This window comes from Silene latifolia, chromosome 3, assembly GCF_048544455.1.
Source record: "Silene latifolia isolate original U9 population chromosome 3, ASM4854445v1, whole genome shotgun sequence".
In the NCBI taxonomy this organism is placed as follows: Eukaryota; Viridiplantae; Streptophyta; class Magnoliopsida; order Caryophyllales; family Caryophyllaceae; genus Silene; species Silene latifolia.
This window is the reverse complement of record NC_133528.1, coordinates 99,889,625-99,902,230: the sequence shown is the minus strand read 5'-3', so window position 1 is coordinate 99,902,230 and position 12,606 is coordinate 99,889,625. Positions and strand designations below refer to the sequence as shown.

Sequence of the window (12,606 nt, the reverse complement as noted above, 5' to 3'; positions counted from 1 at the left end):
AAGAGCAAGAAGGATAAACACATAGATAGAATCAACGATCCTTCAAAAAAGGGAGAGACTTTAAATTGCAAGAATCATAATAAAGCTGAAAACTTTAATATTAAGAGTCACCAAAAATTGCAAGTGCTGTGAGTGCAGTGGAGCGCGGGTCACCCTCAAAGCATGCAATGACATGAATTGTGAGGTCCCGATTCGACTCTCTGCATGGGCAGTATGCGGTTATTGCACGAAGATCTTCGAAGTCTGTTAAAAGAGAGTGACGGCTTACCTTGTTGTCATATACTCCCTCCTATTCACTATTTTCTTCCCTATTTCCTTAAACGGATTATTCAGGTTTTCTTCTCCTTTCTTGTTTTGAAAACTTTTACTCTTATTTTATTCATCCATCTCTACTATTACCAAACTCCACCTAACTTTTACTCTTATTTTATTCATCCCTCTCTCCTATCACCAAACCCCACCTAATTCACAATTCCTTATTTAATTCCTAATTATTCATTTCTCTCTCCAATCCACAAACCCAACCATCTTCCTTTATTCATTCTTTAATCATCTCCTAAAATCTTGTGCCCACATCAAAGGGGAAGAAAACCCCGAATAGGAGGGAGTATCTCTCGGGGTTTGGTCTCTCAAAAGTGTATCGCCCTAGGCTGCTAATGAGAGATGTTCTTCGTTACAGGAAAAAAAAAGTAACCAAAATTAAATAATTAAAAAAGGGGGTAAATGATAATGAATGAGAACAAAGTAAGAAATACAGAAGGATAAAAGAAAGGGTTGAAAGCTGATGGAGAAAGAGTAAAGGATGAGAGACCCGGGGACAGAGGAAGAGAGGAGAGGATGGTTAGAGTAGGAGGAATCAGAATTGAGGGAATCAAATGGTGTCGTATTAGAGGAATAGAGAAATGAAAGTTGGTGAAAATGGGAAATAAGCAACCTAAGAAAACCCAAGTCGCGATGTTGTTCCATAACACTATCATCAACATCAGCATCAAATAATTATTTATTTATCTTCTTCAGAGTCCTCCACAGGTTTCTTTACAATGTTTTTTAAAAATAAATAAAAATATTTTATGTTCCGGTGCCACATCACAATTTTCCGGCGACAAAAACTGACGGAAATAGGTATGGTGATGTGGCTCATTTTGCGCACATTTAGTCCCCTAACTAGTCTCGTTTCCATGCTTTCTAGTACTTATTAGGGTCGTTTCTATCTTATGTTCCCTATTTTGCACATTCTATGAGGTTTTAGTGCCCTTTGTAGGGGAGGATGCCAAACCTTGCGCATATGGAAGCAAAAGCGGAGCTAAATTGATCGCACCTAACGACCAAGCAACAAAGAGGATGCTAATACTAAAGGTCTAAGTTAACAAACCAAGTAAAATGGGCAATGATGAAAACCCCTACGACTCCTCAATGATCCCCACAGATCTTGAGGCAGTCAAGAAGAAGAGAAGCCAAGCTGTGCAACAATCCGGGCGTCCCAATCTCAAGTCGGGCGACCCAAGGGTAAATCCGGACGACCCGACGACGGGTCGGGCGAATCCTCAAGCAGCACGAGCGTCTAACATAGGCGGGTCGTGGAGCTCCTCATGGGAATTGCAAGGCGTTAATTTTCATCTTAGGGACTTAATCGTCATTTAAGACCTTAGTTACCCTAATACCTGTACTTAGTATAAATACTCCATTGTATTAGGAGATTACTACCAAGTCATTAGATTAGATTAGAAATTAATTAGCTTAATTACATCTTAATCCTTTTCTAATTATTGTTCAAGAACTTTAGATCTAGTTGGGTAATTTGAAGATTATATGGGGATTATTGAAGAATTGACAACTCTTCATCATCAATCAAGTTTTCTTCTATTATCCTTTACATTCTATTTTGATCATCCTAAGTTGGTACAATTTCTTTGCCCCTTACTTAATCTTTGTTTAGTATCTTATTCTTCTATCATGTTCAAGTTTGTTAATATGTTTGACATCATTATTAGCACGCTTTCTATGATCATGAGTGAGTAGTCCCTTAACTAGGGTTAATGGGGGATTAGAAATCTAAACATGGGGATAGATCCATACTTAATCTAATATGTTTTCATAATATTGCTTGCTTGTTGTAGTTTCAACTTATGCACATGTTATGCTTGATGAATTGCTTGATTGACAACCTTGCATGAATCCCTTATCCATTCAACAAGACTTGTAAGATATAAACTAACTCAAGGCTTGTTAGACCATGCATATAGTTGAATAGGAAGAAACTAAGTCGACTTGTAGGTGTTGTACACTCTTGACCGACTCGGCTCCGGGACCCAAATCTTCCTAGGAATTGTAAGACATAAACTAACTCGATGGTCGGGATTGATTTCGGAGCTATATTCTATTTTTCGGAACAATTGTCGTTGGAAGCACCTAGACCAAAACACAATTTATAACTTCACAAACAACTCTACAATTAGTAAAGAGGCAAGTAAAGGTCGGATCCCAAGGGACGGGAATTGAGATGAGATTTCTATTGCAACTAGTGGTGTCTTAGGGGTGTCACAATTTGGGTTTGATGTAGAAGGTCACTAAACTAAATAGCAATGAAAGTAAACAAGCAAGATGAAATAAAGAGGGTTGTAAACAATTGATAAAAAGCACTAGGGTGTTATGGGGTCATAGGGGAATCATGTGAATTGATCATACAAACATGTTCTCAAATTATAAGCAAGCAATTATTGTTGTGATGGATTGAGTTGGGTTATATCTTACAATCATAGGAAAGTTTGGGTCCCGGAGCCGAATCGATTAGATTGTACAACACCTACAAGTCGACTTAATCTTCCCTACTCAACAACATGCATGGTCTAATGAGACTCGAGTTGGTTTATGTCTTACAAGTCTCATTGAAAAGATAGGTGATGGGTAAAAAATGCAAGGATTCATAGGCTCACATTTCATCAAACATAACATGTGCATGAGTTGAGATCAAAACAAGCAAGCAAATAAACCATGAAAGCATAATAATTTAAGCATGAATCATTCCCCATGTTGGTTTCCCCTAATTACCCATTAACCCTAGCTAGGTGACTACTCACTCATTATCATGTTGAACATGCTAGCAAGGTTGTCAATCATACCAACAAAGTGAAACATGATTAATAAATGAAAGTAATTAACAATAAGTAAAAAGGGATTAAGAGAATTATACCTACTAATTATTCCAATAATAAAGCAAGAATAAAAGAAGTACTTAATGCTTGATTGAGAGGTTGTCAATCTCCCAATAATAACCCAAATAATCTTCAATTACCCAAAATAAAGGATGAACAAAAGAGAGATTAAGGAAATAAAACTTGTATTAAAACTTGATTAATTGTTGATTACAAAACTAAAGAGAGATTTGATTGATATTAACTACACTAAAGATTGCTAAGAAGAACATGCTCTTCCAATTAGACTAATGGGGTATTTATAGTGGAAATTAGGTGGATGCATTAGGGTTAACTAAGGCTAAATTAGTAATTACACTTTTTAGATTTGAGCAAGAAAACGCCGGTATTTTTCGAAGGATGGGCATCTCTCATTGAGGCTTGAAGAAGACGGAATTGCGCTGCCTTGGAATCCGTGCGTCTTAGGCACGGGACGTGCGGATTCAGGTGTCTCTGCCCGGGCGTCTTTGGGAGAAGACGGGCGTCTTCTGGTAGCTGCTGCCCGAGCGTCTTTGGGAGAAGACGCACGGATTGTAAGGTGGAGGACGGGCGTCTTCAGCACAATCCGCACGGATTGTTGCTCAGCTTTTTTTCTTCTTCTTTTCTTCCCTTTATTTTCATAAAATCCTTGGGGATTTCCTTGGGGATGCAAGGATCTTTGCTCATCATTGCCCATCTACTATAATATGTACAAAGGCCTTCTAATCTTGTCTCTCCTTGATGCTTGGTCATTGAATTCAATCAATTTAGTCTCATTTTGCCATGAAAATGCAAGGTTTGCACTCCTTTCCTACCAAGGACACAAAACCTCAAAGAATATGCAAAACAAAGAACTAAAGACAATAAATGACCCAAATATGCACTAAAAAGCATGGAAACAAGGCTAATTCGGGGGCTAAATATGCTCTAATTATGGTCACATCAAATATCCCCAAATCGAACCTTTGCTCGTCCCGAGTAAAGAGGTGACAAAGACTAGGACCATTATTTAAACTAACCTAATAACATAGCCGATATGAGACAATTAGCGGGTCTCACTCCGCCCCTTCAATTCACAACAAGATAACCATGAGGTAGGATGCCTTCTTGCAAGGCAAGGTGGGTCTTGCCAAAATGGCGACACATCCAAACATTAAGCACACAAAATCAAGTAATGGATGCATCTACAAAAAGAATAGCCACTTCCTCATCAAGTGGCGAAGTCAACTAAAAAGGAACAAATTTAAGAGCATATATTCCGTCACAAATACTAGTTCAACAAATCACTAAGGCTAAGAGGATGACACTAAATCACCTCCAAATGGTGTTAAACTAGACTACTTTCGTCCTCAATTTCCAAATGCTTTCGTCAAGAGCGATCGGATGGTATGGAATGATGATCCCTATGATGCTAGTAGCATATGACATGACAAGTCTCGAGTTCTCTACAAAAGTAAAGGTCATGGATCGTCCCAAGCTCGACAAAGTGGCTTGACAAAAAGGCTTTTTGGGAATGAAATGCTCAAATCGTTGTAAACAAGGGTGGATATGACTAGTATTCAAAAATTGACCTCATTCAACTTTCACATTTCAAAAATTAGAGATGGGGTTTGTCCCTTCCGTGATAATGTCCTTTGCTTTCGCCAATCGCTTATTAGGCAACCGGTTGAATTCTAGACAATAGCTTTTCGGGGTGATAGTCACTCTGTCTCTGGGCAGTTGAATTCACAACCGTGTGGGGGCCCAATTCAATGGATCCCTCTCCAAAGCACATCGAAGTGGTACGCCTCCATCAAAACGACTAAAATTCTCACCATTTAAACATTTCATAACATTTGAGGTTTCCTTAGCAATAAATTGTTTCCACATAACAAAATCTTCGAAATGAGCACTTCAAACTTATTGATAGAAAGTATTTTTGGGTTGCCTTACCACAAGTTCAATCAAGGTCACCTAGACAAGTTAACCAAGTCCACATCGCATCACGGGGTTGGATAGGTGACTCACATGCAAACCCTTGACTAGGCTTTGGGTCATGGGTCGAAAGACACTAGTATGACACAATCTAGGGTGTTTTACAACCATTCTAGTAAGCGAAGTCTTAAGTTGAAAAAGTATTTGTAATGGCTTAGTTGCTCTTGTCAAAGTTCCCAATTAGGCACTTTTCAAAACTTTTCATCTAAATGCAACTATATGCTATGATGCAACTATTATATACATCCTAATGCAAGTGATTCTACCAACTAATATGACATATAAACTAAATGCAAGTCCTAAGTTCACATTGTTATACCGCATCAATCAAAATAAAGCCACATAGTCATTAACATAAAGAGGAAAAAGGAGATTGGAAAGATCATACCATGCGGTCTTCAATATCCTCATGTCTCGGATGTGGCGTAGTCGATCAATGTGAACAAGGATAGAACAAACACAATATATACAACAATATATACAAGACTACACTACAAAGGAAATAAACTTGTTTTTGGCTTTTCAAATTTTCAAATTTTTATGGTTTTTCGAAATTTTTCAATTTTTTTTGGATTTTTGAATAAGAAGTTAAGTTAGAATTCCCCATCCCCACACTAATATGGGCATAGTCCTCAATGACCAAAATGATGGAAAATTATGCAAACATGATGCATGATTTCTACACTAAATGCAAGCTACACTAATCTACACTACATGATGCATGGTTTTTTGTTTATGACGGAAAGGATAATTTAGATTACCTCCCGTTGTGTATGCATTGACTTCCCCAAACCGAGTTAGACATTTATTGCTAATGTCCTAAGGTTGGGTGTAGTTCATGCACACACGATGCAATGCATGAAACTAATTTGTCATTTTGGATTTTCAAAAAGTGGGAACAATAAAATGAGAACACCTCAATGGGGCCGAGGTATTAGTCCTCTATGGTGCTAGGACTACTCCAAAAATGATCAAGAAAAATAATTAAAACAAAGAAAGAAGTAGAACAAACCTCGAGAGGGTAGGAGCCTCCAAAGCTTGCTAATCTTCCATCATATCATCACTATCATCACCTTCCTCATTAGAAGTGGACTCGTCGCCACTTCCCTCTTCACTTTCTTGTTCACCTTGCTCATCATCCTCTTCTCCTTCTTCACTAGCCTCTTCATCAATGTTATCATCAACATCTTCATTACCAACAACCTCATTGTCACCCGGAAGCTCACCCCTAGATGCATTCGGAAAGAAGACTTCTCTATCCGCCCAACTAGGCAAAGGACATGAAGGATCAAGTAGTCCTTGCCTAGCTAAGTGTAGGAGGGGTGGATATTGGGCTAAGTAAGCATCTTCCCGGTCCTTGAAGGCTTGCTTGTGCATCTCTTGCATAAGAAGAGTCACATAATCCTTGCTTGCTTCGACTCCTTCGGGTTTGAAGTCTTGGTACTTGAAAGGATAGGGTGGTGTGACAATGGAAGAGGAGGGCATTTCAATTTCACCCTTTTGTTGTTGGATGATATACTCGGCCTCTTTTGAAAGGGGAAGGATATAATTGGTCCGGTGGATACTTAAACGACAAATCTTCGAAGGCAAAGTAAAAGATCTAGCCTCACTTGTGAGCCATCCATACTTGGTGTCAAGAGGGTTATGAGAGACCCACTTGTATTTGTTTATCATAGTATCAATATCAATGAGATGACCACCCTTCTTCGCCTCATACTTGTTATCCTTGTTGAAGTTAGGATCAAAGTATTTAGCTAGAATAGTGACTAGACCGCCATTCACAATAACGGTAGTGCCTTGTTTCCCACAATCAATGTTTAGCCATCTATCCACCAAAAGCCTTAGAGAGTTGAATGGCTTGGTGAATTCCCTTCCAATGTTCAAGGCCGACTCAAGAAGAACAAAATCGAGTTTGGTGAAATGGTTGGTGTCTTTTCTTGCAATGATGGTGTTTCCTATGACCTTGTGCCACACTCTAATGCCCGGACGGTGGACTAATAGAGCGCGACTAGCATGAAAGTTCTCAAATTTCCTTCCGAAAATCACCTCCCAAAGAGGAGCGGGGTCATATTTGCCAACATTCTTGAAATAACTCGGTGAATCACTAAGACCTAAAGCTTTACCCATTTCCTCAAAGGAGATGCGCCTACTTACATTAGCTAGGCGAAACTCGATGCTTTCCATAGTCTCAACCTTGTTAACTTTTAAAGAACTCAAAAATTCTAAGGTAAGGGAGGGGTATGTCAATTCTTTTGTTTCAAACAATTTTTCCAACCCCATGGCTTTAAAGAAGGCTCTAGTTCGCTCAAGGACACCCAAATTATCTAAGGCATCTTCACAAATAAACTTGGTGGATAGAAATGCTTTTCTAGCATACTTGGCAAAAGTGTCCCTATGGGATTTGGAAATGAAAATTACCTCCGGATAGTTCGAAAGTTGAGCAATTTCCGGAGTAGTAGATGTGGTTGCTTCCATGGGAGGTTGTTGTTGTTTCACTTCCAAGTTTGGGCTAGCTACCACCATAGCCAATGCTTTCTTTGCTTAAAGACTCTTTTGCCTTGATGAGAGTGTCTTTGCCTTTGTTGCTTTTGTTGCTCCCTTTGTCCTTGCCATTGATGATTAAACTAAGAAAAGAGTGAAAAATCTTCAATTTCTAGTGTACCCAAATCGATTTAAAGGTGAAAGGCTTTGCCTTTATGAATGGCAAAAATCGACTCAAAGGTTGAAGATTTTGTGCTTGGTTTTGATTTTTATTGAAAGAGGAGTGATTGATTTGTTGTTAAAAGGATGTTTTGATTTGATTTTGGTGAATGTTGTTGAGGAATCTTGTTTTTGTAATGGAGAGGATGAGGGTTTTGGAGTTATGGGGTTTATGAGTAGTGTTTTGAATGAGGAAATGAAGAAACGAATGTGGGAGGGGGTTTATAATAAACCCGAAAAATTTGAAATACAGGGGGAAGACGGGCGGCTTTCCATCGGGACGGCCGGATTCACGCCTGTTACGGTTGGGAAATTCTCGCCTAAAGACGGCGTCTTTCAAAGAAAGACGCTCGGATTTGCAAACGCGGACGGGCGTCTTTCGGTGAAGACGGGCGGATTCTTTTACGAGGATTTTTCTTGTTTTCTTAGCCAAAAAGACGGGCGTCTTTCCTTTCGGACGGGCGTCTTTCAAGACGGGCGGATTCATTGCGGGACGCCCGACTCGCTAACAATCGAAATTTCAAAAATTCACTCATGAAGGAGGGGCGTCTTACGCCTAATATGCCCGGATTGCACAAGACGGGCGGATTCTCTTGAATCCGCTCGGATTCTACCCCTTTTACCCGGATTCGCCCATCCGTGTACTTTGCATATCCCTTGTCATTTTTCCATTCTTCAAAATCTCGTGTTCTTCATTGTGGGGGCACTACTAAGGCATGAATAGCCTAGGCAATTGCTATCCCCACACTAAGCTAAAGCACTACACATTAATTGAAATCATTAGTCCCTCCCTCACTTCTCTCAAACATGACAATTATCTTGATCAAAGTATAAAAATCCAAAAATAACAAAAATGCAATACAAGAATTGAAATGCGAGTTAGGGAGTTAGAAATATTTACAAATGGTGGTTTAGGGAGGACTCCACCAAACTCTCTTCCTTAGAGAGATTGTCATGGGGGCATGTCCAAGGTGTTGTTGATGTTGCTCAACACCTTGAAGAAATAATCAAAAGCTTGTTCATTATCGTGATAAAGATCTTCAATAGACCTTTGCCCTTGTTGTCGGTCTTGATCGATAGCATTGCCAATGTAGGGATTAAAAATCCCTTCAAACTCGTCATCCCAAAGACCACAAACTTCATCCACTTGATCACTAAAGATCTCTTGAGTTGATAGAGACAACTCTCCCAATTTCTTGTCTTGGCCAATGAGGCCATCCTCTTCTTCTTTGCTTGACTTTGATGAGCTTTGCAAGCTCTCCTTGTTACAATTCACTTGCTCTTTGAATGGAGCATCTTCAATTTTCTTCTTCCATTGGAGTTCCGACTTCTTCCTATCATCTTTCCGGCTATAATGATCGATCATAAAACATGGTTCATGTAAATGTGGAGCTCTCATAGTCTTGTCAAGATTAAAAGTTATACTCTCATCTCCCACTTCTAGAGTGAGCTCTCCATGTTTCACATCAATCACCGCACCCGCGGTGTGTAAGAAAGGTCTTCCTAGGATGATTGGAATGTTGGAGTCTTCTTCCATGTCAACAATGACAAAGTCCACCGGAATGAAAAATTTCCCAATTCGTACGGGAACATCTTCCCATATCCCTAATGGTGTCTTCGTCGATCTATCGGCCATTTGGAGCGTGATATTGGTGCACTTAAGCTCTCCCATCCCTAACCTTTTACTCACCGAGTACGACATAACACTCACACTAGCCCCTAGATCACATAAGGCTTTGTTGATCGTGGTGTCACCAATGGTACACGGTATTGAGAAGCTTCCCGGATCCTTGAGTTTTGGAGGTGAACTCCCTTGAAGTATTGCACTACTCACCTTAGTGAAGGCGATAGACTCAAGCTTTCGAATCGACTTCTTCTTTGTGAGGATGTCTTTCATGTATTTTGCATAGGCCGGCACGTGATTAATTAATTCCGTGAAAGGAATTGAGACTTCCAAATTCTTCACAATTTCCATAAATTTTCCAAGTTGGTCATCAAATTTGGGCTTGGCTTGACGACTTGGAAAAGGAAGTCTAATAACAATGGGCTCCTTCTCCTTGACCTTGTCTTCATTTTTCTTTGAAATTTCTTCTTTTGATGGTTCTCCATCCTTGGAGTTTTGCACAATTTCTTCCTTGTCACTAGCTTCCACAACTTCATCCTCAACTTGCTTCTTCGGTGCTTCATACCTTGTACCACTTCTCAAGTGAATGGCACTAACCGTTTCATGTCTTGGGGGATTACTTTGAGGTGGTAATTGCCCCTTTTGTCTTTGTGAGCTTGAAGATGCTAGTTGAGTCAATTGGGTTTCCAACATTTTGGTGTGAGCTAGGATGTTGTTGATGGTGATTTCTTTTGCTTGACTATCTTTTTACATTTGAGTGAAAAATTCTTGTTGATTCTTTTGCATTTGGAGGACCGCTTTTTGAACATCGAAACCTTGGTCATTTTGTTGATTGTATGGAGTTTGATTTTGGTAACCTTGGTTTTGGTTGTAAAAGGGTCTTTGATTTTGGTTTCTCATGGGAGGTGGGGTGTATGTTGTTTGAGGGTTTTGAACATTTTGGCTTTTGTATGAGAGATTTGGATGAAATTTGGTGTTTCCATTGTAATAGTTGGAATAAGAGGTACCACTTTTGTATGCTTGGAAAGCATTCACTTGTTCATTTGTTCCCCTACATTCACTTTGGTCATGTCCCAAAGTTCCACAATTCTCACATACCCCACTTGGGATTGATGAAGATGCCGTCATGGCATTAACATGATGCTTTGGTGATTTTGAGGCTTCTTCAAGTCTAGCCATAGCTTTTTCAAACTTCACATTGATTGTGTCAATGTGAGCACTAAGTTGAGCACCCAATTGAGTAATGGAGTCCACTTCATGCTTTCCTCCTCTAGTAGCCTTGCGAGGTCTACTATATTGTGAGTTATGGACCGCCATTTCCTCAATCTTGTTCCAAGTTTGATTGTCATCAACTTCGGTGAACATTCCATTTGATCCCATGTTGAGAATGTTTCTTGAATCTTCATAAAGACCGTTCCAAAATTGTTGTACCAAGAACCACTCGCTAAGTCCATGATGAGGACATGAGCGACAAATTCCCTTGAACCGCTCCCAAGCTTCATACAAAGATTCTTCATCCCTTTGCTTAAAACCTGTAATTTGAGCTCTTAGCATGTTAGTCTTTTCCGGTGGATAGAACTTTTTGTAGAAAGCTAGAGCCAACTTCTTCCAAGAATCAATTCCGAGAGTAGCCTTATCAAGGCCCTTCAACTATTGTTTCGCGGTGCCAATTAGAGAAAAATGAAATAAGACCCATCGAATTTGGTCTTGAGTTACACCGGTTTGAGAAATCGCATCACAATAGTCGCAAAAGGTTTCCATATGAGAATGGGGGTCTTCACTAGGCATCCCCCCAAATTGGCTTCTTTCAACTAATTGGATAAATGCGGATTTGGCAATAAAATTTCCGGTTAGGTGTTGTGGTGTGGGAGTACCATTGGGTAGGTTCTCCTCGGTGGGTACGGAATGTGATGAAAACTTAGGCATTATGGGTTGATTTTGTGTTGTATTTTGTGTTGTATTTTGTGTTGGGTTCTCCTCACCTTCTCTTGCAAAAGGGTTGATGAACTCAATAGTTGGTTGAATATCTACAACCTCACTAATACCTCTCAAATTTCTCCTAGCAAGTCTTCTATTGGTTGTCAAAGTTCTTTCAATTTCACGATCAAAAGGTAACAAATCACCTTGTGACCTTCTAGACATGCAAAATATCAAACAACTCGTAAACAATTAGAACAAACCTTGAGGAGTTTTACTTCCTCAAGGCAAAGAAAGACACAACTAATAACAATATAAGAAAATCTAAATCAAGTTAACACCGTCCCCGGAAACGGCGCCATTTTTAGTCGGGATTATTTTCGGAGCTATATTCTATTTTTCGGAACAATTGTCGTTGGAAGCACCTAGACCAAAACACAATTTATAACTTCACAAACAACTCTACAATTAGTAAAGAGGCAAGTAAAGGTCGGATCTCAAGGGACGGGAATTGAGATGAGATTTCTATTGCAACTAGTGGTGTCTTAGGGGTGTCACAATTTGGGTTTGATGTAGAAGGTCACTAAACTAAATAGCAATGAAAGTAAACAAGCAAGATGAAATAAAAAGAGTTGTAAACAATTGATAAAAAGCACTAGGGTGTCATGGGGTCATAGGGGAATCATGGGAATTGATCATACAAACATGTTCTCAAATTATAAGCAAGCAATTATTGTTGTGATGGATTGAGTTGGGTTATATCTTACAATCCTAGGAAAGTTTGGGTCCCGGAGCCGAATCGATTAGATTGTACAACACCTACAAGTCGACTTAATCTTCCCTACTCAACAACATGCATGGTCTAATGAGACTCGAGTTGGTTTATATCTTACAAGTCTCATTGAAAAGATAGGTGATGGGTAAAAAATGCAAGGATTCAGAGGCACGCATTTCATCAAACATAACATGTGCATGAGTTGAAATCAAAACAAGCAAGCAAATAAACCATGAAAGCATAATAATTTAAGCATGAATCATTCCCCATGTTGGTTTCCCCTAATTACCCATTAACCCTAGCTAGGTGACTACTCACTCATTGTCATGTTGAACATGCTAGCAAGGTTGTCAATCATACCAACAAAGTGAAACATGATTAATAAATGAAAGTAATTAACAATAATTAAAAGGGATTAAGAGAATTATACCTACTAATGATTCCAA

General features: G+C 39.3%; 1 non-coding gene across 1 annotated transcript; it reads left to right on the top strand.

Moving 5' to 3' along the window:
- The first annotated feature begins 10,915 nt into the window (after nucleotides 1-10,915).
- LOC141650479 (small nucleolar RNA R71) lies at nucleotides 10,916-11,022 on the top strand. Its single transcript, XR_012546509.1, has one exon. It is a non-coding gene; the product is annotated as a small nucleolar RNA R71 (small nucleolar RNA).
- The last annotated feature ends 1,584 nt before the right edge of the window (nucleotides 11,023-12,606 follow it).